The 26,600-nt window shown below is 46.9% G+C and overlaps 1 pseudogene; it reads right to left on the reverse strand.

Moving 5' to 3' along the window:
* Nucleotides 1–16,445: 16,445 nt before the first annotated feature.
* LOC125944331 (protein GVQW3-like) lies at nucleotides 16,446–26,134 on the reverse strand (annotated as a pseudogene).
* Nucleotides 26,135–26,600: the final 466 nt, after the last annotated feature.

A 26,600-nucleotide genomic window follows, 5' to 3' on the forward strand; every position in this document is an offset into this window, starting at 1 on the left:
TGGAGTAGTCTAAAAATAGCATCATGCAGCATAGCGTATGCGAGGTGGAGAGAAACGAGGTAGGTGGTAGTGGGACGCGTGGAGCTGCTGCCGACGCCGACCGCGTTTCCCCGCGTTCGCGGCGAACGCGCCCGGTGTCCGTGACTGCAGCGGATGCCTCAGGCGGCCGCTCGGCAGGTTTTCACCAAAGAACTGGACACTCGTCGCTTCCGAAAGACTGAAGCGAGAGCTAGGGAAGCTGAAACCAAGCGTCGCAGAAGAGAACATCGCGAGTTTAGATTGAGGCAAAGGTAACTGACAGGCACTGCAGTTTCTGCTTGTTTTTTGTGTGCCCGCTGCAGTTTGAGGATGAATAGCTACCAACTCGACCAACTATCAGTATTCTTTGTCGACAGTTTCGGGCAAAGGCGCCCGTTGTCTAGACAGGGGGACAATACTGCATAAGGGTTTGAGGGGGGGGGGGGGAGTACGAGGTGAGATGGCACGTAAGCTAGTATGCGAAAGCTTGCAGCGTCAGTAAGCATCACAGCTTAGAGAAGTTCTTTTTCGAATATGTGTCCTAGTCGCCGACGGCGACAGAAGCGAGAAACGTCGCAGTTTCACAGGCGAAGCGTTGATTGCGATAGCAAATTAGTGGAGAGTTATACGAAGCAAGGATAGTAGCTTAATAGGCTGTATAAAGTGGTAAACATTCACTTATTAACTAAATAGACAAGCGCGGTATCGCGCGCGCACAGGTAAACATCAGCACAGCTCACTAGATGACCGCGGAAACTCGATGTAAAAACGCCTGAGTGAAAAAGCGCGCCTGCAACAGTGGGCAAATTGACCTTCGCGCTGTCTCTCGTCTCGCTTCAACGCGAACTAAGCGTCGAAAGCACAGCGCATAGAAACTGCCGGCAGTCCGCGCATGCACTTTGTCCACATCGCAGATTGCTTTGAAGATGAGGCCTGCGCGGGCGCGCACTTCGCCCACATCGCAGATCGCGTTGAAGATGAGGCCTGCGCGGGCGCGCACTTCGCCCACATACTGATCGCTTTCAAGATACGGCGTCTGCGCGGCCACGCTTTGAGCAGCAGCCGACAAAGCAGAACGCACCCCCCCCCCCCGCTTCCTCTCCGTCGCCCCCGGGCCTCGCGCGCGATAGAACAACCGCACTTCCGGCCTAACTTCCTCCCTCGAGTCGGTTACACTGAGCCGCGATTGCCGGCTCACCCTCGTACGCTTTCACTCGCACACACAGCGTACGGCTCGCGGCGACCATTTTATCGCCATTGGACTTTATACGGAACCTCACGGCGACGTCGACGACGGTGATGCCAACGGCAGTAATGCGCTTGGAGTATTCACATAATTCTATCGCAAGAAAACAAAGAACTGAAGCGGGGTGACAGAAGGGGGGGGGGTGAAGGGGGGGCGCCATAGTTCTGCTCGAGGGACACCAAGGGCATGACAAACTTCGGAGCTACTCAGTCTTTATGGCCAGAATTGTAGTAGGCGCTTTGCTTAAAAATGTACCGTGCGTGTAATCAGCCAAACCATTTTAAAAATACTGCTTTATTGTTAAATTCGAGGCTCCGACTTAGTAATGTCCGAACGTAGGCTGGTTGGTGCTTCGGCATATTTTGACATAAAACAGCCTGTAGACGAAAAAGCGCTCTATTTCCAGAAAAATACACAATGCCACTCCCATTCCTTTTCGGGGTAGCGAAAATGTGGAATGATTCCGGAGTCATTACAATTCCGGAGTGGTAACTGCACAACACTGACATATATATATATATATATATATATATATATATATATATATCAGCCGTCCCCTGCTTCGAGCCTTCAACAGCTCGCAACGCCGCCTTTCGCAATGCACATCGCAGGCTAATCAAATCCTGCTGACGGTACGGTTTTTGAAGAGCACAGTCCGGCTGCGCGCGAGGTTATGTCAAGACCAGCCGGTTCGAGCACCTCGAAGCACCTTCGTACTGCGACCGACCGCAACCAGTGCGACCGATCCCGCATTGTGAGGCCGACGGCGGTTCAGTGTCCGAGATCGCCTGCCCCGTTTTTCCAACTGCGACAAGATAATCGGCGGCGGGACCTGCGGCCAGAGCGCAACAGCCAGTGCCGACCTCCAGAGAAGCTGGTTGCGCACTGGACGTTCTTAACGACGACTACAGGCCAAACTACACGTACGCGTGCCAGTGCGCGGGAGCTCGCGCCCACGCGGCTTCCGCACGCGCAGGTGGTGCAGGAATGATCGTACGCGTCGAAGCGCGGCTCCAGCACAGATATCTAATGTTTACGAACGCTAAGAAATAGCGTTGTCCAACATTGCGGCACCGATGGCTTCCCGCTTCAGCGTGACTTCTCGTGATGGTTACGTTCTCACTCGCGTTGATCACCAGTAACTATTGAAATGAGCGTTCACTTTCCCTAAATTCATCTGAAACGTTAGTTATGAGCGCATAGCGTGTCCAATTTCTGAGATCGTTCTGCGATTCCTGCTGCAGGAGGCCTTACTATAGGCGTCCGCATAACAACACGGTGGTTGCTAATAGATTATCTTGGCTTGGGTATGTTTGGCATGAGGCACAAGACGAAACGATGTCAGAAATACGAAACGATGTCTACCAAGGCGAAATTGTGAGCCATGCTAGCCATGCGGGAGCGCGCTGGCGCACGTCTTGTAGGTTGAAACCGCCATTACTCGCAAGGCGCGCGAAACACAAGGCGCGTGGGCGCGAGCTTTCGCGGGCCGGCACAAGTACGTGTAGTTTGGCCTTACTTCTTTGCCCAAGTCTTGTATGCAATGTTTCTCCAGCACCAACGCGCCCTCATAACCGCCAGAGGTATCTTCAGCAGCGTGGCCGATTGTAATGAAGAGAAAGAGACGCACTCGGGCTCAGGCGCTCCGACCGCGGGCGTGGGAAGAGAAGCAGAAGTAAAAGGCATTCCGGCGGACGGCTGGCTGTCTGTCTGCTTGCTTCTCTCATTAGAGTATATATATAGGACACCACTTTCGAGATATTAATTCCCAAAGTTTGCTGAGAAATGCATTGGCGTTCCAGTTAGTTTCTTACCAAAACGTCGCTTTATGCATTGATGCACAAGATTAACTGGAACGCCAATGCATTTTTCCGCAAACTTCTGGAAATAATATCGCAAAACTGTGGTCATCCTGAGAATTAATTCCGAATGGATCCGCCTTGCGAACTCCATGGCTGCAATTTGTAAATTCCAGTATGGGCCATCAGGTAATTAGTTAAAAATTTTGTGAATTTTTGTTAATTAGTCGATTATGCATTTCAATTTTTGTGCAAGTAATGCCCGCCTCTTCGAGTAGACTATCTCATTAACTAGAATCGGGCTTCTACCACAGGCAACCTTTAATAAATTTTGAAAGTGTTCACTGAAACACCCTGCATATACAGGGTGTTTCATTTTAGCTGCACCAAATCTTTAAAAATAGCCTGTGGCAGATAGCACAATTATAATCCTTGATCTAAACTACGCGATGAGGCGGCCATTACTTCCACGAGAAATCGAAACACCTAATTGAGTAATTAGCATAATTACGCTAATTAACTTTTTTATTTATGATTTTACGGCACATCTTTCAATCTACGAATTATAGCCGCTGAGTTCGCAAGGCGTATCCACTTGGAACGAATTCTCAGGACCTAACCAGTTTCGAGATAATAATTTTCAAAGTGTCCGACGAAATGCATGGGCGTTCCAGTTAACTTTGTGCTTCAATGCATAAAACAGCGTTTTCCTCAAAAAGTTAACTGCGAACCTTGCGAACTCAGCGGCTATAACCCGTGGATTGAAAGATGTGCCGTAAAATCATTAATTAAAAAGTTAACTAGCGTAATTATGTTAATTACGCAATTAGCCGTTTTGATTTCTCGTGGACGTAATGGCCGCCTCATCGATTAGTTTAGATCAAGGATTATAACTGTGCTATCTGCCACAGGCAATGTTTAAAAATTTGGTGCAGCAAAAATGAAACACCCTTTATAAGAAAATGCACGGTCACTGTGGGAAATGTCGGGGAAAACTATGGCAATATAGCTTGCGAAGCCAAAGGCCTGCGCATCCAATAAAGGTTTTGAAAACACATCTTTAGCACGAAAGTGTTTTATGCCGGGGTCCGCGATAAGCTCCCTGCACCATTTACGTATTTAAGTACCATAGGCGAATCCACACCATCTCGCTGTACATATCACGCAATATTGTGGCATATCTACCTATGAAATGAGATGTCTTGCACTTAAAGTAGCAACAATCTGCAAAAGGAACCAATCAATGTCATTATTCTGTGAAATGTTTCTTTATTCCGACCCATCCATGTGTTATCCTAGCTGGATCGGTTTCGTCAAGCGGCTGCCCCGGAAGGGCGATGGTACGGGGTTCGATGATGTACCCTGCCTGACATTTTCTCCTCGAATGTTCCTATCCTGAAACCCAGCTGTATTTCACTTTTAGATTTGTGCTAGATGGATGATGGCAATGTTCCCTTTCGTGACACTTCCTCCATTTTCTACTTCCGCTATTCCCGAAGAACCAATTTGCCTACCGTTGGAGATAACACACGTATGCACTGTTTCTTGCAGATACCAGCACCGGCGCCTCCTGCAGGCCATTGCTGAAGGCGGCCTGTCTGTTCCGCATAGAAGACGAATCGCCCCCGTGGAGACCAGATACGTTGAAGAGGACGAGACAGTTCGCCTTTTGCTCACGTTGTACGGAATCGGCTGCGCAATATCGTTCGCTGCATTGGCTATCGAGCTCGGAGTGCACATACATATTTATGTATTATTTCAGCGGCTGCTCCGTGCACTCAAAAACCACGTTTAAAACAAGCTTGTGGCACAGGGACGACCAGTTTCATGAACATCTCACTTCTGCATGCAAGGGCACGATAATGCATCAGTGGGTAGGGCAACACACGCCTAATTAGTAGTGCAACGCACTCGTAATGCGGAGGTTGTGGGTTTGGCTACCAACGTATTCAAGCTACCTTTTCTTCAACTTTCATTTACATTTTTTTTACTATTTTCTACATTTCTGTTTCAACGACCACTAATTTCCCCGATTTATTTGATGGCTTCATTGTCTGTTGGCTGTATATGGTCATGATGAACAAAAATTAAGCCCGTCGGTTGACGTTCTTCTCTCGTTCTAAATTGCGAGGGTGTCGAATTTGGCTGGTTTGATGTCACTAGGTAGCATACGAGGGCTTTAGCCTCATGCCTGCTCTCCTAAGTTCACTTGTTACGTGACGCCTTCAGGCAGGACAGGGTGTTGCACATCCGCCCATCATGGCTCGGAGTGGCGCTGGCTAACATTCCCAGGGCTAGATCTGGTGAAACATAAATGCCACATATTGCCTTGGTTCTGTCGAACTAGGTGGCATTTGCTTATTTTTAAATCTTAGTGCATGGTAGTTAATTGGGAAACCCTGTATATGAAGTTGCTGCATTGTTGACTAAGGTTTTGCGAACTTCTATTCATTATTATGGGTGTGTGTGCATGTATAAATAATAGGAGGCTACGCTGCTTATGGCACCAATTTTGAATGACTTACAGTGCAGGTTCACGCTCGCCATTGTACTGCCTTGTTCCCAAGATTTATTACGTTGGAGCAATAAAACAGAAAACGTAAAACAATTATCTGTTTATACCTGATCACCCTTATTCTATTAGGACGGTAACGTTTAATGAAGGGGTATAATCTCTCAATGTGTTGCACCTCTAAATAAAAATTACATAATAACCTTTACTCAAGTAACCTTTAATAAAGGGCCTATTCTCACAATGTTGTGCCCCGATAAATTAAAAATGACATAATAACCTTAACTCAATTTAATAATTAGGAGGTTTATTCTAAAATTTTGTGCACGCATAAAATAAAAAGTATTAAGTAACCTTTAGTATTGGTGCCCGTAGCTTTTTTGTATTGTAACCTTTCGTATAGGCGTAGAGTCTTGCAATTTTCACCCGTGCGTCCTTCCACGAAGGCCCATAAATCTAGGACATTACCTCTTCGGCCATCCGTGAAACTTCACCGAAATGCACTAGCTTAGCTCATTGAGCAAAACTTTATAAAATTTACATTTCCAAAGATCGGCCTAATTTCAACAACTTTCAGTTAACAACGTCAGGAGGATACTCTCTTCAAGAAATATAGGCATTTAAGACACTTAGTGGTAACTTCTCTTCGGCTTTAAAGCCGTGTTTTGGCCAGGATTAAAGCGCTACTTTAACGCAGCAAGGAAGTCACCACGAAGGGCCGTAAAAGCGTGTTATCCAAAAAAAAGTACCTTTCGCCGGAGCTAACGGAAAGTTGTTATACTTTGGCCGATTTCCTGAATTACCATTTCTTGAAAGTGCTGCTCAATACCTTACGCTAGTGCACTGGATGGCCAAAGGAGCAATGTACGAAATTCATGAACACGCGCTGAAGGACCCGTGGATGAAGACGTGCAAGACTATGCCTATACAAAAGATAACAATAAAAAAAGGTTCATAAGAATGGTGGGAGGGGATATGTCCTTGATTCGTCGACATGTCTCATTGTATAAAATTATTGAAACATTCATGGCTTCAGAGAAAATTACATTTTATTGCTTCGTAATACTTCATAGCGGACAGCTAGGCAACACAATTTGTGCGATAGTTTGCAGTAAAAGTATTTAGAAACAAATGGCTACTAATTGTATTTTATTTCTTCGGGGGGCATGTTATTGCATATTGAAGGCAGCCAGTACTGAAAGCGCAACAATTTCCTATATTTGTGCCTGGCTCCAGTTTCGAGGAATTGGAAGTTAGAATCGGCGGTGAAGTGCATTGCTGTTTCAGTTATTGTTTCTGCGCGCCCTACATCAAATTGTTGCAAAGAAAGCTCTCAACTCGCGTGGCATTGCATTTGTTGACATGTTTATAGCATGAGTTTTTGAGTATATTCTGCGGCAGAAAGATTCCAGCAACAGGGTGTGAAGTTCTGATTGACTTCAGCTCTAACGTTAACCGCAATTGCTTATTTACATGCTAATCAGTCAAATATTGGTAATATTTGTACTAACTATTGCAGCGAAAATTCCATTGGGACTGCTAAAAGCTTGTTCAGCAGAAATCAACATTATGCCTCAAGTTCTCCATTTTGAATATTCAAAAACAACATGCATCCCGGCGTATTATTCACTTTTTCTACCTTGCTATTTTACAGTGAAGGGCATTTACACTTGCCAGCCTGAAGCAATTAGTATAGAAGTCACGACGCACTAAAAAAGCTGCATATTTTGAAATGAGGCGGCAATTATTTTGTAATTATTAGCTTAAATGTAAAAATCACAGTATAATTGACGAAATACGCAGTATGCTCCTTTTGTAGAAGTAAATGCGATGTATACAGGTTCGCCACGCAACATATTGCTTTCCTGCGAACCATGTTGACACGGACTTTTCTACAAACAGTATCATGCCACCATCACATCATAGTCATCACATCGTAGCCGAGATATGAACTTAACTTTCCAGCCAACAATGCTTGATGTTGAATGCAGCCAAGCCGACACCAAGCATCGTTGGCTGGAAAGTTCTAGGCGTCCAAGTCGGGAACCTTCAAAGTGTGCCTGGGGTATAGGGCCTGCAGTAAACAATTTTAATACAATGCACTGAATAATGCTGGAGCTTCCTACGTACCTTTCGGACATCTGGGGTGGGATGCGTGCAGATATCTGCATGTCAATCCATTTTCTCTAGCCACAGGACTCATGCTTGCTACAAGAAATAAGAAAAAAGTACGTTCTTATTCCATGGGCAAATAAAGTACTGTAATGTTGCACGACATACCAACAATACTAACCATGTTGTACCACTGTACTTCTAATTTCCACAATGGTTGGCATTCGTGTGACACCAAGAAAACTTCAAGCCATAGTGCAAGGCAAGCCATCGTGTATCACTGTACTTCTAATTTCCACAATGGTTGGCATTCGTGTGACACCAAGAAAACTTCAAGCCATAGTATAAGGCAAGCCATAGTGTACCACTGTACTTCTAATTTCCACAATGGTTGGCATTCGTGTGACACCAAGAAAACTTCAAGTCATAGTGTAAGGCAAGCCATAGTGTACCACTGTACTTCTAATTTACACAATGGTTGGCATTCGTGTGACACCAAGAAAACTTCAAGCCATAATGTAAGGCAAGCCATAGTGTACCACTGTACTTCTAATTTCCACAATGGTTGGCATTCGTGTGACACCAAGGAAACTTCAAGCCATAGTGTAAGTCAAGCCATGGTGTGCCACTGTACTTCTAATTTCCACAATGGTTGGCATTCGTGTGACACCAAGGAAACTCCAAGCCATAGTGTAAGGCAAGCCATAGTGTACCACTGTACTTCTAATTTCCACAATGGTTGGCATTCGTGTGACACCAAGGAAACTTCAAGCCATAGTGTAAGGCAAGCCATCGTGTATCACTGTACTTCTAATTTCCACAATGGTTGGCATTCGTGTGACACCAAGAAAACTTCAAGCCATAGTATAAGGCAAGCCATAGTGTACCACTGTACTTCTAATTTCCACAATGGTTGGCATTCGTGTGACACCAAGAAAACTTCAAGCCATAGTGTAAGGCAAGCCATAGTGTACCACTGTACTTCTAATTTCCACAATGGTCGGCATTCGTGTGACACCAAGGAAACTTCAAGCCATAGTGTAAGGCAAGCCATGGTGTGCCACTTTACTTCTAATTTCCACAATGGTTGGCATTCGTGTGACACCAAGGAAACTTCAAGCCATAGTGTAAGGCAAGCCATAGTGTACCACTGTACTTCTAATTTCCACAATGGTTGGCATTCGTGTGACACCAAGGAAACTTCAAGCCATAGTGTAAGGCAAGCCATAGTGTACCACTGTACTTCTAATTTCCACAATGGTTGGCATTCGTGTGACACCAAGGAAACTTCAAGCCATAGTGTAAGGCAAGCCATAGTCTACCACTGTACTTCTAATTTCCACAATGGTTGGCATTCGTGTGACACCAAGGAAACTTCAAGCCATAGTGTAAGGCAAGCCATAGTGTACCACTGTACTTCTAATTTCCACAATGGTTGGCATTCGTGTGACACCAAGGAAACTTCAAGCCATAGTGTAAGGCAAGCCATAGTGTACCACTGTACTTTTAATTTCCACAATGGTTGGCATTCGTGTGACACCAAGAAAACTTCAAGCCATAGTGTAAGGCAAGCCGTAGTGTAAGGCAAGCCGTAGTGTACCACTGTACTTCTAATTTCCACAATGGTTGGCATTCGTGTGACACCAAGGAAACTTCAAGCCATAGTGTAAGGAAAGCCATAGTGTACCACTGTACTTCTAATTTCCACAATGGTTGGCATTCGTATGACACCAAGAAAACTTCAAGCCATAGTGTAAGGCAAGCCATAGTGTACCACTGTACTTCTAATTTCCACAATGGTTGACATTCGTGTGACACCAAGGAAACTTCAAGCCATAGTGTAAGGCAAGCCATAGTGTACCACTGTACTTCTAATTTCCACAATGGTTGGCATTCGTGTGACACCAAGGAAACTTCAAGCCATAGTGTAAGGCAAGCCATAGTGTACCACTGTACTTCTAATTTCCACAATGGTTGGCATTCGTGTGACACCAAGGAAACTTCAAGCCATAGTGTAAGGCAAGCCGTAGTGTAAGGCAAGCCGTAGTGTACCACTGTACTTCTAATTTCCACAATGGTTGGCATTCGTGTGACACCAAGGAAACTTCAAGCCATAGTGTAAGAAGCCATAGTGTACCACTGTACTTCTAATTTCCACAATAGTTGGCATTCGTGTGACACCAAGAAAACTTCAAGCCATAGTGTAAGGCAAGCCATAGTGTACCACTGTACTTCTAATTTCCACAATGGTTGGCATTCGTGTGACACCAAGGAAACTTCAAGCCATAGTGTAAGGCAAGCCATAGTGTACCACTGTACTTCTAATTTCCACAATGGTTGGCATTCGTGTGATACCAAGGAAACTTCAAGCCATAGTGTAAGGCAAGCCATAGTGTGCCACTTTACTTCTAATTTCCACAATGGTTGGCATTCGTGTGACACCAAGAAAACTTGAAGCCATAGTGTAAGGCAAGCTATAGTGTACCACTGTACTTCTAATTTCCACAATGGTTGGCATTCGTGTGACACCAAGGAAACTTCAAGCCATAGTGTAAGGCAAGCCATAGTGTACCACTGTACTTCTAATTTCCACAATGGTTGGCATTCGTGTGACACCAAGAAAACTTCAAGCCATAGTGTAAGGCAAGCCATAGTGAATCGCCGGCTCCCCATCGCTCGCTTTCACTCGCACATACAGCATACGGTGTATTGGCGCTTTTCACCGAGCAGTTTGTTCTCGAGAAACGAGATGGCGCTTTTGGACGGCGCGCCGTACGTTGCCTCAGCGAAAGCGCACGAATACGAAACCATTACCACTTCTACCCTGTTTCTGTGCGATCAGCCGTCGGAAATGCAACTGCGTTTTCGCTCACGCACTGTGTTCCATTCATGCTGTGAAATATGGAGCGGTGGATTGAAGACGTGTCTGGAGCGGCAGATTGAAGACGTGGCTGCAAAAATAGTGACTAGCATAGTAAAGAACCGAATGAATATGTGTGACCAAGTTCACCGACCGTTGCTACACACGGACAGCCTGCAGTGTGTTGCCGGCGCTTCTCGATGAACGACTTTCCTCGAGGATAAAAAAAATTACTCATCCACCAGCGCTATATCGCCTAACCTCTAAAGAAAATACTTCAACTCCGGACAGAGTACCGCTCGTTAAACAGTGAGAAAGGAAGTCTCGCCGCTCCCTGGCATAGTAGGTTTCGCGCACGTCACCTACACACATATACCTCAACTCGCACACAAACTTACGCTCACTCTATCGCCAACGCTATTGGAGTATGTGAATGGGCGCACACTTGAATCAATGCGCCAAAGCATGGGTCACAGCGACTACACAGGCAGCACACGAATGGTCAAAGCTGAATGTTTCGTGAGGGTCTACAGGAGCAAGCGAGCTACTAACGATAGTACATATTTGCTACAAGCTATTACAAAGTGTAGAACAGCTACATTCCAAGCCTTGTGCGCAGAAAGAACACATCTTATTTCTACTGGGCACACTCGACAGCATTTAGGCAGAAAATGGTCAGATAGCGACCATACCGACGAACTTCACTGAGTCAGAAACATGACAAGCCACTGCTTGAAAGCATTTGCCGAATAAAGAACGAAGAGCAAAACACATTGATCCTAATTCAATTCATAAGCGGAAAGTTTGGATTGCTTGGAATACATTTTAGCCTAGCTTTTAGAACAATCACCAAATATGCTGGTCGCATCATTTGGACAAAGCTTTATGACCTCTAAGAGGGCTTTTACGCATCCTCTGAAGCGGTGGCCAAAGCTTCGTGTCGTCCATTCAGTCAGCGCCTAGGATATCACCCGAAACAGGTTTCCTCAGTCGCATCGGGCGTCATGTATATCCACTGTAAACATGGAGGCAACGGAGGCAGCTGAGGCGAGCAATGGATGCGTCACCACGTGATCAAACATGGCAGCGCACACGGGATGGCCGCGAAAAGGGGTCAATACAGCACACAGCATCGCCCCTGGACTTAATACGGAACCTCACGGTGACAGCGTTGGCTGAAATACGCCAGGAGTGGCCATATAATTGCTATTGCAATAAAATGTCATGCAGTGCCACGATCTATTGTGTTCAGAGCACGTCTGTGTCATCGAATTGGTGCTGAGTGCATTATATCCCGTATTTGAAGTTTTGTTGGAGCTGTACGGGGTATCCCAATAATGACAGAGATAAAGCGAGGAAGCTAATTATGATCTCGACACTACGACAGTAAAAATTTTACTTACTCCAACTAAATCGGTTTATATGTTCCCTTTATTCATCACGACTCGTATAGTCATGTACAGCAATAATTGTTTTTTGCCGACATCTGCCAATATCAGCACAAAGCACCAGTGAGGTCTAATGCTGGGCGCCCACACAAGAGTGCAACATAAACTTGAGCTTTAGAAATAACCAACACCGTGACTGATTGAGATATTAAAGAGCAGTGTTTGTGAAGCGAGCATGTTCTTCGCTTCAGAAATCTGAGAGCATAAGCGTGAGCATGAACTGCCGGCTAAATATACCACACATACACATATCAGCAAATAAATAATTCTACAAGAAGCATTGATTACCTAGGTCACATTTATTGCTGTATTCGGCGTTCGTGACAGTAGCCTAAACACAACCGATGCTCATCACTCTCAGGTAAGCAAAGAACTTTTGTCATTGGACATCGGCACTGCACCTCATTGCAGGAGCCACGCAGCACATCAAACATGTCACTGCTCCACGACGTCATGGCTTCTTTTCAGCGGGTCGCGCACATTTCGGGGTCTTTTTGGTAACTCTATCACACGTCGAATAAGTAAACGGGAATACTATGCTGAAACATTTTCACGGTGTCGCAGTAACGTAAGAAAGACATGGGGCTTGCTAAATGACTTGGCGGGAAAACCTGAACGTAAAAATCTAGATGATGGCTTGCTGAAAATATTTTCGCCAGCAGAGTCATTGGACATTGCTAACTCCTTTAAAGATGCCTTTGAACTATCACTAACAAAACTAAAACAGCAGTCTACTAAACCTCTGAATTTAAATTACCTAGGCCAGACAATTCCAAACTCTGCTATCCTACCACCCATTAATACAAGTGACCTGTGGAACTTGATTAACGCTATTCCACTCAACCAACTGGCAGGTTATGACCGAATAAGAGGGCGAGATATAAAATAAAATTTCTATCATCTGCAAAACGTGCTCTTGTTTATCTTAAACGGATGCTTCGAAACAGGTATAATCCTGCAGGGTTTAAAGACCTCAGTATTTAGACCAATTTAAAAGAAAGGTAGTAAATTAGATCAAAACAATTATAAGCCAATTGCAATAATGAGCGTGTTAGCACATGTAATGGAGAAATTTATTTACACTTGCATGATATCCTTTTGCGATAAATTTGATTATTTAAGTCCCTGCCAATACGGTTTTAGACGTAGGTTAAGTACAGTCGATCTGCTTGAAGAATGTAACGATTACGTATGTAAAAATATTGATCAAAACAATATTGTGCTTGGCCTTTTCTTAGATCTGACAAGAGATTTTGAAACCATTGAACACAACATCATGTTATACAAACTAGAAAGTATTGGTTTCCGAGGTCCTTATTCGAAATTCTTTTCTGATTATTTCTCCAACCGTTTGTATGTAGTCTCTATAAAAAATACGTATAGTGATTTTACATCAGTTAGATATGGTGTACCTCAAGGATCGGTTCTGGGACCTCTTTTATTTAACATTTACGTCAATGATATTGCCAACATACAACTGAATGCTGCAATATTTCAATATGCTGATGACACTGCACTACTTATATCACACGAATCGTATTCTGAAGCCGTAAAACTACTTCAAGAAGACGCAATACGTGTGATTGATTGGTTACATGCTAATCAAATATATTTAAACAAAGAAAAAACTACCATAATATGTTTTAGAAATCCTCATAAGACTGTTAGCCTAGACCTGTCTATTCAGTTACATGGTTCTCAGTGTTTAATCTGTTCTTGCATTTCCCTACCGCTATCCCCTACTGTTAAGTACCTTGGTCTTCATTTTGACGACCGGATGTTGTGAGATGTTCACATTGACTACATAATGAAGCGTTTACGAACGGCAGCAGCTCAGTTATGCACGCTTAAATTTAACGCGCCTGTTAAGTTGCGAAGGTTAGTTTTCAAGGCTCTAGGCCAGTCTGTGCTCATATATGGTAGTTCAGTTTTTGGTTCCTGCTCACAAGCGAAAGTAGATCGAGCGGATAATCTATTGCATAGGATAGCTGCGAGCATACTCTATGGTACTGCTCATGACTGTTCAGACAAAGACGCAAGAAGTAATATTGCAGGTGTTGAGTCTTTTTCGGATCTGTTTGTACAAGTGATACTACTTCGTAATACTTTCTCGAATCGTCACAAAATAATACAAAGTAAACCTAAAGCGCTAAGAAAAACATACCTTAATGAGTTACCGCGCATATACAGGGTGTTTCAGCGAACACTTTCAAAATTTATTTAAAGTTGCCTGTGGCAGATATCCCAATTCTAGTTATTGCGCTGGTCTACTCGAAGAGGCGGACAATATTTCCACAAAAAATTGAAATGCATAATCGACTAATCAACAAAAATTCACTAAATAAGTTTTTAACTAATTACCTGATGCCCCAAGTGCAATTAACAAATTGTAGCCGTGGAATTGGCAAGGCGGATCTACTTGGAACGAAATCTCGGGATGACACCAGTTTCGAGATATTAATTCCCGAACTTTGCGGAAAAATGCATAGGCGTTCCAGTTATTTTGTGCTTGAATGCATAAAACGACATTTTGTTAATAAACTAACTGGAACGTCAATGCATTTCTCTGCAAAGTTCGGGAATTAATATCGTGAAACTGGTGTCATCCAGCGATTTCGTTCCAAGTAGATCCGCCTTGCCAACTCCACGGCTACAATTTGTAAATTGCAATATGGGCCATCAGGAAATTAGTTTAAAACTTAATTAGTTAAGTTTTAGAATCTCGGTGCCAGCCGAGATTCTGCGACTTCAGCTTCTGCGACTTCTCTTCTAGCGCCCCCCGCGCTAGAAGAGAAGAAAAAGACGACGGGCAGAGAATAGAACAGCCGGCCTAGGAACGGGTGCTGTGTCTTTGTGTCTCTCCTTTACAAAGGCGCAGTCGGCGAACGCCAAATCTTAAGGGGCTTCCGCCTTAAGCACCGTCCTGCGGAGGCCTTGCGTCCTCCGGCATCTCGCCGTCCAGGGTCCTTCCAGCGAGGGGACGCCGTCAACGCTTCTCTTCGCATAGATGCAGCACCTGGGACTACTTCGAGGTCCGATCTGCCAAGGCATGCCGTCCACGCTGCCTTAGACATGGATCCTCGCCGTCGTACGTTCCTTCTGCGGCCAGGGAACGCCGTCCACGCTTCCCATGCCCTTTATCCTGGCCCCATGATATCATCGACATCTCAGCCAGCTAGGGATGCTGTTCACGCTCCCCTGATCATGCTTCCGGATGCAATGAGTGCCGCATACGCCACCAGTTCTGACTCAACGGATGCCGTTCAGGCTCCCTTAGCCACTGGTCTGGCTGGCCCGAGCGCTGCGGCCGCTGCCGCCGCCTCAGGCTACGTGGATGCCGCCCCTGGCTCTACGGGCGGCTCAGCCGGCAGCTTGTCCGATGCCATGGGAGCCATCTCGCTGCTGACCCAACAGCTCGAGGTTATGAGGAACACCTTCGCATCCCTCAGCGGTTTCGCGGTTGCACCTCACATTGGAACAGCGCTTCAGCCACTCCGTCATGGACCTGTCCTGCCCGGGAACGCCGTCCACGCTTCCCTTGGCGAGACTATCATGCCCGGAACTACTTCGACTCCTCAGCCAACAAGGTATGCCGTCCCAGATTCCTTGGTGGTAGAACCGGCTGTCGCTCCTACAACAACCGCACTGTCCGTGGACACCGGCCCTAGTTCCACGGGAAGCTGGACAAGCAACCTGGCGGAGACGAGCCGCTGCAACTGCCAGCAGCCGGCTTGCGTAAAAATACCGCCGTTTCGCGGCTTTGAAGATGACGTCACCCTTTGGGTTCGCACCATCAATGCCTTGGGTGATCGGCATGCTTGGCCAGACCACAAAAGATGGCTGGTTGCAGCCAAACGACTTTTCGGTGCCGCAAAGGCATGGGACACCTACGAAGGCGTCAAGCAGCAGTCCTGGCCTGAATGGAGCGCAGCGCTCATAGCTGCTTTCGGCCGGCATCCTTGTGCCTGCGTTGAGTCCGACCAGCCCATTTCTGCGCATGGCGCTCCTGCGAGCTACCGCTTTGACGCTGCGACAGGTGTGCCCTGCAGCAGCCCTCAGGCAGAGTGGTGCGTCGCAGACACCGGCTCATCGGGTGTCGCCGTCGGCTCTGCCGAAGACAGTGGGAAGTGCATGGCGACCACCTCTCCTACTTTGACATAGTTATCTCCTACTTTGACATGGTGCCAGCCGAGATTCTGCGACTTCAGCCCCACGAAGCTCGGGAGCAACACCAAATCGCCGCTGCCGACAAGGTTTTCACATATGGGATCACGGCCTGCCCTGCTGTAGACCCCGGTTGCCAGCTACTTTTTCCACCGTGGGTCTCGGACTCTGCTTCGGCATCAGGCGCCACACCATCACTGCCAGAGCCCGCGATAACATGCTATCCACAGTAGTCGGTGACGCGGTCTTCAAGCTCGCTGTTGGATGTGCACGTGAAGGTGCCGTCTCACCGGGTGACACCGCCGGCTCCATCCGAATTAGTAGGAAACGCTGGGCGCACCTGCGCTTCCCCTACCATCCCGCTTCCGCTAGATCCACCTAGTATCCCGGCCTCGAACTTGGACAGCTCAACTGCACACGACGTGGCATCGAACACCTTGAGGAGCCTTGTTCCGTCAGTAGCAACTCTGCAAAAGCGCAAGTTCCGTCCCATGCGAGCACGGATGCTCACCTCCTCAATTAAGAAGCCGCGTCGTAGACCACACCGATGCGTTGCGACCGAACGCGATCAATGCGACCATGCGCGTTCAGTGCTACAAACTGTGGTTTGGCGTCAAGAATTTACTGTCGTATTTTTTCAAGATCGACGGGATAATCGTCGGCGAGACCTGCGACCAACGCGCTGCAGTCAGTGCCGCCCGCCAGAGAAGCTGGTTGCACGCTGGACGGATCACCAACGACGACCTCTAACCCTGGACAAGTTGCTTAGTTGCAAGCGCACCGGAAACTTGCAGCGTGGCCGAGTGTGAAGGCGAAGTGAACTTGGCCGCGCGCGCTCGCAAAGCGGGCGCTAGAAGAGAAGAAAAAAGACGACGGGCAGAGAATAGAACAGCCGGCCCAGGAACGGGTGCTTTGTCTTTGTGTCTCTCCTTTACAGTATGTATGTATGTATGTATGTATGTATGTATGTATGTATGTATGTATGTATGTATGTATGTATGTATGTATGTATGTATGTATGTATGTATGTATGTATGTATGTATGTATGTATGTATGTATGCATGTATGTATGTATGTATGTATGTATGTATGTCACGAGCGACTTAGACACGCAACATGCTTGGGAAGCGCGTGCCGCCACACCGGAGAGCGTAAAAAACGTGGTTAAAGCATAGTGAAACATATAGGTATAGAGCGGACATTCCCGTAAGGCCCTGCGGCCGAGCTACTGCACTTCGGCCAGTGCGTCAAGTGGCTGGTCAGACCGCTAATTTAGTATTCCGAGGTTTTATACGCGTGGTTTAGCTCTGTTTTGGCTTCTGTTTCGGCATCAATGCTTTCGATTCTGGTTGACCTTTGGATGCTAAAATGTTCAGTTACGTCGTTTGTGGCGGAGCGCAAGAGCTTGAATATTTCATATTTAAGCATGCTGTAGCACTAGACGAAATAAACTCGCAGATCACAACCTCTTTACTGGACAAGCCGCACAGCTTCTCGACGACCCAGCAAGGCTGAATCCGTTGATTCAGATTGGAAAAATAATGCGATCAGAGCTCTCTTTATTGCAATCCTTTTGCTCTTTTTGAGAAAATAAGTAGCGGAAGCGCATGGCACCTATGTTAGATAAGACAGATGGCGCTGCTCAAACAGGAAGTGGGAATAAAAATGTTTTTTACCGGTAGCATACGCTGGTACCCGCCGTGCTCGCCCTTCGGGCTTGGAGGCATGCCTCGATGCCTTGGCTGCTGCGTAGCTGGTGACTTCTAATTGCCGCCAGGAGACCAAGAGCCTCTACTGACTATCATACAAACGAGCCACAAGTGAGTGAAAAGGACGTGCGGCTTTATTGGCAGAAGACAAACAGTGCACCTCGTACAAGAGCAGAAATGTAATTTGAATGCCGAGATATGCTGAAACCCTTAACGCGAGCTCATAAACGGCTCACCTTTGTCGTCGCACATGGCGGTCTGTTAATGAGCGACAACCAGCAGCGCAATCATACTGGACAGAGTGTGCCCCCTGCTTGCCCCGACGGTCGCCGTTGAAGATGAGCAACTTCCATTGCGCAGCAATCGGGTGGCGCAGGCATCGGCTGCGGCAGCCAACGTAGCGACATGGACTACCCTGCATTTTATCGTTAACTCCTTACCAACCGGCACGTTTCTTTGTCTTGTTTTCGGAGACCACTAATGTTTCGCTGACACTTGGTGCCCCACGTTCTCTCAATATGAACATGATCGGTATCGTGGGCATCACCATCGGCAGCCACTTTGCGGGCGCATCCACCCACATGGATAACAGCTTCAAACACTTCGGACCATGTAAGCACGTATGGCAGTCTCCGTTCACGCCAAATCACTGCACGGAAAGGCCACAAGCACAATTTGTTCGTGGCTGCAGCAGGAAAGGACGAACGGGGAGCACTAATCATGGTTCGTGTAAACTTGAACTCTATGTCACTGCGCGCACTGCAGGAGCAGGCGCTTACCTTCAGAGACTATTGCCCAATGCAACTGACCAGGCCGCCACAACTGACTAACGTAACACGGCAACCATGACCAAGTGGGACAGCAGTGCAACCAGAATCTACAATAAATCACTTCAGTGTAGCTTGCACAAAAACTCAGGCTATCGAGCATGAAGAGCAATCCTGAACGCGACTGGGAAATAAATATGGGAATGAGAAAGTTTGCATTTAAGAAAGAAGCCACTCCGCTATGCAAGCAAGCACTGGAGGCCAAAATCTTAAAGACAAGTCGAATGGTGTACATTGAACACGGCGCAAAGGCTAATGTAAGACACATGTGGATGCCGCATTAGCTACTTCAGGAGAGGAATTGCAGATGGCAACGTACACTAGGTAATACTGTTACATATACCGGCTATTGCAGCGAACACTATCAAAATTTTTTAAAGGTTGCCTGTGGTAGATAGCACAATTCTAGTTCATGAGCCGGTCTACTCGAAGAGGCGGACATTACTTGCACAACAAATTGAAATGAATAATTTGCTAATAACAAAAAATTACAAATTAAGTTTTAACTAATTAGCTTATGGCCTATATTGCAATTTACAAATTGAAGCCGTGCAGTACGCAAGGCGGATCTACTTGTAATGCATTCTCAGGATGACACCAGTTTCGAGATGTTAATTCCAGAAGATTGTGGGAAAATTTTGAACGCCAGTGCATTTCTCGCAGAGTTCGGTACAATCCCAGAGTTCAAGGGCTACAATTTGTAAATACAATATGGGTCATAAGGTAATTAGAATATAATTACTGAATTTTTGTCAATTAGTCGATTATACATTACAATTTTTGTGCAAGTAATGTCGGCGCCTTCGAGTACACCAGCTCATGAACTAGAATTGTGCTATCCGCCACAATCAACCTTTAAAATTTTTTGAAAGTGTTCGCTGAAACACGTACCCTGTATGTTACCATGCTAGTAGACAATGACTGGTATTAAGGATCAGCCAAGAATTGGTGGAGCGTTATGTTTGGATGAGGAAGTAGAAGAATCTCGAACAAGAAGCAGGAATGCAAAGCTTGCATTCACATAAAAAAGTATACTTGGCGCAAATGGAATAATTTGACAAGGCCACGAAGCTGATTAAGGAAATGAAACCGAAAACTACGTGTCATTGAAGCCAAAAACAAAGGAAGGCTTATGCCTATTTTTACAAAAAAAACCTGACAGCTACCTCCTGCAGCTTCTTCAGTTCTTTTGGCAGCAGATTTAGGTGCTTTTGACAAGCTGAATCCGCGGTTTTTAAACCGGAAATGCTAAATAAGCCGAAGGTGGACAAAGAGGTGCAGTAACTGCTGCTTGCAGTCTGAACTGTAAAATTGGGGATCGTCGCTCTCGTCAGCCGCAATAGACAACGATTGACTTGTAACACCGTGATGCTGTGCAATAGCATCTATTGCATGTGTAAATTTGTCCTCCAGCCTGACGACATACTCATACGCTGCCTCAGTTGGCACAGTTAAATGGCTGTGGGCTCTGTCCCTTATGTTAAGAGCTGTGAACATCATAAATACCTCCCTAGATATTGCGAGGTCATGGCAGATTCCCTTCAGGAGGTGGTTGAATGATCGGCACTGCCTTTTCTTTAGGAATGTCTGTATCAAATATCCAGGCACATATTAAACTCTGTTTGACTGAAGTACATAATCGCTTGCTTCTTTTACCACTTTCAGAGAGCCCTTCTTTAAAAGCAGCACTCGTGGAGTTAGCAGCCTCTTCCGTCACTCTGCTAAGGTTAGTCAGTGGAAGTACCCTAGGTGAGTTAAAAGAACATCCTTGTCCTCCTCGTACTTGCTTTTGTCAGAAAGCTTGCAAACCTTCTGCATATTCAGTTGAATTGTAATTCCTTATTGTTGCATTAATAGATTGATTGATTGATCGATTGATTGGTTGATTATTTTGCATGAGTCCGGCAGAAAAGTGGTAGACATTCTGAGTTCGTTTAAACCGTGCTGCTGCCGAATGAGCCCGAACATATGCTCAAGAGGATTCCGAGCCGTGTCAACAAGAATTGAAAATTAAATTATTGCTGCAGGTCTTCTCACTGCAACAAGATTGATTTGATTGTGACCCGCCATCCGAATATAGTCCTATTTTGACGAGGGCAATCGAACTGCCAGGACTTAATCCAAAGAACGCTAACCTTTAAAAATTCAATGTGCTTCGGGACACTGTTTCACCAATAAACGTTTCTTTCTCTCTTCTCAGTGGACGAGGTAATGGTGTGTCTCATTTTCTGGTCTTTTATGATCACTCTGGAGATGTTCAAGACATCCAACACCTTGTCCATCCCTTCTACAGGGCTGCCTATGTGTGTGGCAGTAGGAGGCAGAACGTTCAAAGCAATTAAGGCCTCAACTGCAAAATACAGACGGTTACGTAACACTTGCGAGGCAAATTTTACCGTCACGTTGCCGACAGGTGTTTCGTACAAATGCCATTCAGTGATGAGTGGTAGATATTTCAGTTGAGGTGATGTGTGGATCCGTATATTTGGAGTATATGTTTAAATGAAGCAACGTCCTTGCCAACAGGGAGGTCGTATTCCAGCAAGTGGTTCCTAGTACATTTCAATTAGTGCGGCAGATCGAAAATAAAGTATATTTTGGCGCATCTATTTAAAAAAGATGGCTGTAGCTTAGTTCAGCTAACTCTATATATGCAAAGCGAAGTTTGCAAAGCTTGGTTCGCAAGATCTGCAAAACGAAAGCGGTGGAGTTGAGCGCGACGAGCCACGGGATGCGTTTCCAAGGCTACGACGCAGCTGCGGTCAAATGAAGATCAAATTGCTGGCGATGGCGAAACTCGGCTCAACTAGGTTAGTAAAGCTTTCGCTTTAAAACTGCTGGCTCTCCCGTAATCGAGAGTAGATGTAAGCGTGAAATGGCTACCGGCAAAGCTGACTGGGGCCGCGACGAAGGCCTTAAAGTTTACCGAGCCGAAATGAACCTGTTTTGAACTTAACCTCGTTTCAAGTCTCATCTCGGTCAAACAACCATCTGTGCAGTGCCGGACGCTGCTGGCCTGGTCTCGCAGCGTGGCGCCATCTCTCGGAGGCGGCGCAAATCCCGAACTGCGGAACTCGCGGACCGCTGCTATTGAAAAGAGCACAGGCTAGCCCTCTACCGCAACTGACTCCCCAATACCGCCGCGACATCTTCGTGCGAAAACCCGATGCGTTAACTACGGTTAACTCTGATACCGTAGTCGCAAGACATAACACGCATTATTCGCCGCGAGCTCGAGGGCACGTCTCGGGCTCCAGTTCGGTCTCATTTACGGGACAGCCTGCCCTCCATCGCATTGATACAAGCGGTCGTTCCTAACGGTGAAAATCGGTTTTTCGTAACGGAGAAAACGACACAACACACAAAACGAGTGGAACAAGGTGTGTTTGTTTATTGCTTTGGGACCACGTAATAATCAGGTTTGCATCATTTGCCGTCTTCAGGAGTTTGGAGCCTATCTATCTATCTATCTATCTATCTATCTATCTATCTGGCCTCTTACGCCAGCAAGTCGCCCAAGTTGTTGTGCAGCTATCAGGACCGGGTATGTGATCACGGTCAGGATGAGTTCGTGGTCACTCCAGCGTCGCCATTAAAGCCTTGTCATCCGACTCTCGTCATTCCATCGTGGTCACGCTTACGAAGCCGACCAATTGGCCATGTTGTCTAACAGCATTGGCCGCTACGTACGGGCTATAAGTCGTGATACCAACGCAGTCGTTACATCTTCGTCATTTCCGCTTGGTCATCGGACTCTTGTCATGCCGTCGTTGTCACGCCATTATCGTAATACATATGTCATGCATTCATCAGACCACCATCATGATGCCGTTGGGGTGATGGTATTGTCGACACGCCAGGTTCACCCTACGACTCTCGCCCTGCTATCGTCGCCACCATTTCTTTGTTATTGCGTCGTCATATTAACCTTTGTCATCCGAGTCTCGTCACGCTTTCGTCGTCACAGCATTGTCCTCACACTGTCGTCCTCAAACCAATGTCGCCACGATCTTTTTCGGAATGCCACCATGGTCATTCTATCATCGTTTTTGACGCAAGTGTGTCAAATGGCACATTGAGCGAAAAATAAAGGAGTCGCAGTGCCGCCCGAAAGGCGAAGCATCGATTCCGACAGTAAGCTAGCACAGAGCTATACGAAATAAGGATAGTAGTAAACTTGTTAACAGTCGCTTACTAACTAAAGCATGGTGTCACGCACGCACAATCAAACACGAACATATTTCATTCGATGACCCCGGAAACTGGCTATCGATAGTCTGGGGTAAGGAAGTGCGGTAGCAGCTGCGAGCGAATTAATCTTCGTGGTGCCTCTCGCTTCAGCGCGAACTAAGCGGCGAAAACACAGCGCACACCAAGCTATCAGCCCTCGGCGCTGTCCCCATCGCGGATCGCTTTCAAGGTAGGGCCCGCGCGGCCGCGTCATACGCAGCAGCCACCACAGTGGAAACCCCCCCTCCCTCCCCTCTCCCCGGTGCCTTGCGCACGACGAAAGAGGACACGCAACCTTCCCGGTACACGCAACTCCCTTGCGCGCGCGAGATTGCGCCGCCATCGCAGGCTCACCCTCGCCCACTTTCACTCGCACATATTGTATACTGCGTGCGGCGACGATGTTATCGCCCTTGGAATTCATACGGAACATCACGGCGACTGCAGAAATACACCTTGAGTGTTCATGTGATTGATATCGCAATAAAAGTCGGCATCTGTGGCTAGGAAAAACGGCACCTAACTTCCCATTAGCTGCAACGCGCGCTCGTGACGCTGGCTCGCGCTTGCTGGCTCGGGCCTCGACGGAGCAGAGCGGGTGAATTGATCTTCGTGTTGCCTCTCGCTTGGTCGGCTTAGTAAGCTTGACCTCGGACACGGGGTTGTCGTGTAATTTGTGAATGCGCCACCTGGCTACTGCTGACGGCCAAGGGCTCAGTGACCACCTCGAACACCTGTTTTCTTTCTTTTTTATATATCCACTTCCGCAAGGCGCTGAGTCATGCGCCTTAAAGGGTCGCAGAAAATTCAGCCTCTTCCTCTCTAAAATTTCTCTCTGTCTTGCTCTCGGAAGCCTTTGTTATCCGCGCGTTCCTTGCCCGCGCAAGTTCTCGCCGGCGTTCAAACTGTACCTTGGTAATGCCAAATCCAAACGCGTCAAGTGTCTCAACGCGCTCGCTTGCCCGCGAGGAGTTCATAACCCGAAGGACCACACAGCGGCGTTCAATTGGGCACTAATGCTTTCGCATTCACAACTTAGAAGTGTTTAGGTGTCCTCGGATTTTTTCTACTATCGTCATGCCATCGTCCTCACGCCTTCTACGGTAACACAGTGCCTCATAATCAGAACTGGTTTTGGCAGGTAAAACCCCAGAAAGAAGAAGAAGAACAGTGGGCTAAGTTGTTTATTAGCTTAGGTCACTAGATATGGGTTCATGATCGGGATCCTGTCGTACGCGTTGCACTATGGTCATTCCACCTTTGTTGTCTGACTCTCCATGCCACCATCGTCACGGCATCGTCGTCGTGCAGTCATCATGCATTCATTTTGATAACGCTATCCTGATTAGGTTGTGGTCGTTCCGTCGTCACCACTCAAGCTCAATAGTGAGACAGCGTATGTCATACACGAGGTCTGTTAGAAAAGTATCCGACCTTTGGCCGAACCAAAAAAGTGGTCGCAGTTTCACCTGAAAGGCGAAGCATCAATTGCGATAGCAAACTTGTAGAGAGCTATACGGAGTATGAGTGAGTGAGTAAACTTTTATTGTTCGTAAGGGGTGACACCGGAGCTCCGGTACCGCTCGTAGGCGTCCATACGGAGTAATGATATTAGCTTTATCAGCTGTATAAACTTGGACATGCAGCAGCATCGGCAACACGCCGAACTGTTGTCGACGCCATCGGCGTTTTGCCCGCGTTCGCTCAAAATGCGTGCGGCGTTGGTGACTGTTGCCGGAGCCTCTGATATAAATAGGCACTTGGTGCCGCAGCTAGACGTCGCTTCCCTTCCCTCCCCCTCCCCCACGGCTTCTCGCGCGTCGGAAGAAGGCGCGTTTGCTCTACATATATGGTGATTGTAAAGGAGAAAAGAGACGCCTACTTCTGCAGCCCTTAAGCGAGCACGGCGCAGAACGCGCGTTTGTTCTCCGCCGTGCGTTCACTCCCCGTGAAAGACGCGCCCCTCGCGCCCTTTCACTCGCACATACAGCGTTCGGCGCGCGGCGACGATTTCTTCTCCAAATGACGTCATACGGAACCTCACGGCGACGGCGACGGCGACGGCGACGCCGACGGCAGAAATCTGCTTTTGAGTGTCCATATAATTGCTATCGCAATAAAAAAATCTGGCATAACTGGAGCGTTGGAAACGCTAATCACCCTCAAAGTAGTCTCCTTGGGACTCCACACACTTCTCCCAGCAGTGCTGCCATTTTTGGGAGCATTCCGAGAAGGCCTCTTTCGGAATGAAGTTTAGCTCAGCGGTCGTTGCAGCCATAAGGTCCTCTCTTGTCTGAAATCGCGCTCCTTTCAATGGCCTCTTGATTTTGGGAAACATCCAGAAGTCGCAGGGGGCCATATCAGGAAAGTAAGGAGCCTGTTGAACTACAGCAGTCTGATTTTTCGCGAAAAGACTCTGAATCAAGTGCCAGGAATGTGCAGGAGCATTATCGTGATGGATGCGCCAATTTCCTGTTGACCAGAACTCCGGTCTCTTGCGCCGCACAGCATCACGTAGGTGACGGAGGAAATCCCTGTAGTACTCTTTGGGTATTGTTTGACCCTGTGGTGTCTACTGGTGGTGTACCACACCGCGAGAGTCAAAGAAAGCAGTCAGCATCACTTTGACGTTGCTGCGCACTTGGCGGGCCTTCTTTGGTCTTGGTGACGTGAGATGCTTCCACTGTGACGACTTGGATTTGGTTTCCGGATAGTACCCGTACACCCAAGACTCGTCACCCGTGATTATGGTGCTGATGTAGTCGGGGTCACTGTTTGTCGAATCCAGTATGTCCTGTGACACTTCAACACGAAGTTGCTTTTGCTCCAACGTGAGCAGATTCGGAACGAATTTCGCTGCAACTCTTTTCATGGCCAAATCTTCGGTCATAATGGCATGCGCAGAAAAAGTGTTAATGCCCACCTCTTCCGCATTTTCATGGATAGTCACACTACGGTCCCGCATGACCACAGTGTTAACTTCGGCAATGACCTAGTCATTTCGGCATGTTGATGGCCGACCGGAGTGTGGCTCGCTCTCCACCGACGTGCGGCCGTCTTTAAACCGGTTGTACGACTTCTTAATCTGTGTTCTGCTCTTAGCATCGTCACCGAAAGCCGCCTCAATCTTCCGAATGGTTTCCACTTGGCTGTTACCCAGTTTCTGGCAAAATGTGACGGAGTAACGCTGCTGCAGTCGCTCCGTCATTTTCCTTGCAATAAAAAAAAAAGAAACGACGAGAGCACTGCGCACTACCTCACTCAAACGCTGCGTCCCAGCGACTGATGCTATCGGCAGGCGGGAAATCTCGCAATGTATTTCAGGATTGGTGATGCACTCAGGACCTTCACAAGAACTGTCCACTCATGAAACTTTCCGGGTAGTTCGTGCGTGTCCTCCGGGGAGTAGAGCAAGAACGGACAAGCGGCAGACGCATTTGAAGTCGCCATTACACTAATCATAGAGGGAGATAGGTCCGATAAAATGAAGGTTGGCGTATCCAATTGGCGAATAACTGCTATTACCAACAGCACAACCATAAAATGAAACGAACGCGCTGTTATTGGGGCAACCGATGTATGTAAAGGCACTTTCCTGCACTTTCCGTTCCGTAACAAAACACCACGAGTGTTTGAGGAGGTAAAAGCTAACTTAGCAAAAGAGTTCACGGGGC

The sequence above is a fragment of the Dermacentor silvarum genome, chromosome 3 (genome assembly GCF_013339745.2).
Source record: "Dermacentor silvarum isolate Dsil-2018 chromosome 3, BIME_Dsil_1.4, whole genome shotgun sequence".
NCBI classification, from domain to species: domain Eukaryota; kingdom Metazoa; phylum Arthropoda; class Arachnida; order Ixodida; family Ixodidae; genus Dermacentor; species Dermacentor silvarum.